We start from the raw sequence: 3,125 nt of genomic DNA on the forward strand, positions 1-3,125 counted from the left end.
AAGAGGGAGGAAGATAGAGGAGGGGAGAGGAGGATCCTCAGAGACTCCCATCCTGCCCTCACCCTTCAAGAGCATTAAGTTTTCCTTCCCAGTGGGAGAAACTGAGGCCCAGAGAGAAGTCTCTGCTCCCACATCCCACAAGTGCTTTCCCCAACCAACGGGCTCCTCTGGGACTCCCTCTAGGCCCTGCCAAGGGCCCCACAGGGCTGGCTCTTCTTCCCGCTGGCTCGCTCCAGGCCTGGGGCTCGGAGGTGGGGAGGTGATGGCCAGTGCAGGAGGCAGCTGGCCCCTTCCCCTGTCTGCTGCCTCTAATGATTAACCAGTGCGGCTGGAGTGAGGAGCGGACGCTGGGAGCCGGTTCCTCAAATCCCCGGCACGCCTTTGGCCGGCTCATGGGCCACAACGGGGGACCCCTCCAGCTCAGGCTGAAGAGCTCCCCAACTGCCAGGTCCGGAGAGTTCTGTGCTCCCTGGGATCATCTGAAGCGCTGGGTCAGAGGGGGACCCTGGTGCAGGGAACCTTCTCTGTAACTGAGATCCGCGTTTCTACCCAGGAACTCAGCTGAGACTCCCTGTGTGGCCAACCCTCTCCAGAGACCGGCTCCACCGCCAGCCGGCCTGGATGCACAGCGTGTCCACACAGCATGCACACACTGGGACTCAGCTCTAGGCCGCCCAGTCCCTCGGGCTTGAGGTCAGCTCACCGACTGGGGGCCTAAGGCACATCTCAGGACCTCCCTGTGCCTCAGTTTCCTTATCTGAAAAATGGGAATAATTAGAGTTGCTTCCTCAAAGTACCCCCACCCCCAGCTCCCTGCAGATACAGTGGGGATGGGGCGGGAGATAGAGCGGGGACCTGCAGGATGCACCCCTCCCCCAAGGAATTGGGGACGCCACCCCCACCCCTGGCGAGCCCGGAAGGAGGCTGCTGATTGAACAAAGGGAGAAACAAGCTTCTAGCACAAGGTGCCTCACCTGCTGGCCCAGGGACAAAAGCTGCCCCAGCCACCCTCACCACACACACACACCCCACAGCGCGGAGAGGGCTGAGTCATTCTACCCCACCACGCCTGTGATGGCCTCCCCGGGTGCATACTAACCTGCAGGGCAGGGGGATTATTCTGAGGGCCACCTGGGACCCTCCCTGCTTGGCCTCACAGCCAGGGAGAGAAGGCCCAAGCCCCCCCTGAGCCTGGCATTGAACACATCCCGCCCCCCACACACACTCCAGCTTGATTCAGTTTTATCTCATTGACTCATTCAACAAACATTCCCTAAGGAAGTCCTGTGAGGGCCTGGAAACTAGGCTAATGCCAGACGCCTCCCCAGCCCCACGGCCTCTTCCTCAGATTACTCCGAGTCTTTTCATCCTTCCATTGGCCTACCTGACTTGGACTCCTACACATCCTTCAAAACCCAACCTCAGGGCTCCTCCTCCAGGAAGGAAGGACTGCCGCCTCCCCAGTCCTGATCTCAGTGGGATGGGGATGACTTTTCCCCTCCCTAACTATGGGAGCCCCAGAGGAAGGGACAGGGGCGGAGGCAGCAGCTCTAGGGTGGTGGGGGCAGGGGAGCAGGAGTGACCTGAGAAGTGAAATCCAGGGAATGACCTGGTTTCCCTCCCGCATCCCCGGTCTGCAGATTCTGCCTAGGGAGTTGCAAATTCCTTCCCCTTTCCCCCTTCCCCAGTCCAACACCCCCTCCCCACCCAGAGGTCCAGGAGGCGAGACAGACCCAAAGACAGAGGCAAGGACGTGGGCGTTGGTCGGTCTCGCGGGGAGGGGATGCCCTGCCCTCCCCACTTCCTGACCCAGCAGAAAGGGCCCGGGCGTGTCCTGATAAACGGCGCCTTAATGGAGGCGCCATCCCTGCCCGGAACAGGCTAGGCCCAGGTGAGGCTCAGAGCCAGATGCGCCCAGCCCAACCCACCTGGGGACGCCCCTCGGACCATCCCAGGGCGGGGCCCTCACTCCCGACCAGGGCCTCTGTCTCTGCGTCTGCAAAGTGGGAGCCCCCAGGCCTGTCCTCCCCCCACCCGCCGGTCGTCTCGTCTCGGCTTTCAGGGTGCAGAGTGGACACTCCCAGGTGTCCAAGCCGGCGAGCTCGGGTCCCGCAGAGCTGGCGGCCCTGGAGACGCTCCGAGGGCAGCCCCGCTGCAGACTTGCTCGGGTCCCCTAGCCCGGGGCCTCCGCAAACCAGCCCACCGCGGGCCGCCGAGCCCCGCTCCAGGATCCGCGGGTTGCCTCCATCCCGGAGGAGTATGAAGAGAATTAAATCTAGATATTTACATGTTTAATGGTCAATGTCTTCCGGCAGGGTAGGGAGGGCGCTCAGGTGGTTTAACTCAGCTCCGGGACCCCGCTCAGTTGCGGGGGCCGCGAACCCCGCCGCAGGGCCGAAGATTGGGGCCCCTTCGGAGAGCGGCGCCCAACGCGGGTTTCGTTGCGTCGGGGAAGTCCGAGCCTGCAGCGCCCAGGCCCCAGGCAGTCAGCCTAGCCCGGGAGGGGGGCGTTCTCCAGGCCCCCAACCCCTGATCCAGGCCGTTCCCCTCCCGCGCACCCTCCCGGGGGCTGCAGCCCGCGCCCCTCGCCGCCAAGCCCCATTTTCCCAAACTGCAGCAAACGAACTGGTTTTCTCCTGAGCGCACGCTGCGGGGAGACGATTCCAACGGAGCCCAGAGAGGAGGGGTCCAGGCCTGTGAGGGGGCCGCGTTCCTGTCCCCAGACCCCTCCCGCTGCACCTCAGCCCCCAGCCTGGGTCTGTGACCTGCACCGGTCCGGCCGGGCGCGGAGGAAGCAAAGCAGGCGGAGGCCGCGAGAGGAGAGCAGCCAGATCTCCCGCCTAAGCCCGGACCCTTCCCCTCCCCTCGGGCGCCCTCGGATGCCCCCGCCCCAGGGTGTTACTTTCTAGATGGGGAAACTGAGGCGCGGCCCGGGCGATGCGGCCGAAGTCCTGCGCCCGGCGTCTCCCGCGCCTGCCCGCCAAAGCCCCAAGAAGGGGGCATGGAATTCCCTCCTCTAATTGTGTCCCAGAGCTCCGGGACGACGGAGGCCAAGCTGCTGAGGGAGACGACGAGGACGCGGGGCCCCAGAGACCACCCCCTCCGCTCCCCGGCCAAACGCGGCC

At 64.4% G+C, this 3,125-nt stretch overlaps 1 long non-coding RNA gene across 1 annotated transcript; it reads left to right on the plus strand.

Moving 5' to 3' along the window:
* Window positions 1-1,709: 1,709 nt before the first annotated feature.
* Window positions 1,710-2,295, plus strand: LOC105551957. The gene is made up of 2 exons (XR_001007926.1): window positions 1,710-1,891; window positions 2,063-2,295. It is a non-coding gene; the product is annotated as an uncharacterized LOC105551957 (long non-coding RNA).
* The last annotated feature ends 830 nt before the right edge of the window (window positions 2,296-3,125 follow it).

This window comes from Mandrillus leucophaeus, unplaced genomic scaffold (assembly GCF_000951045.1).
Source record: "Mandrillus leucophaeus isolate KB7577 unplaced genomic scaffold, Mleu.le_1.0 Scaffold54, whole genome shotgun sequence".
In the NCBI taxonomy this organism is placed as follows: domain Eukaryota; kingdom Metazoa; phylum Chordata; class Mammalia; order Primates; family Cercopithecidae; genus Mandrillus; species Mandrillus leucophaeus.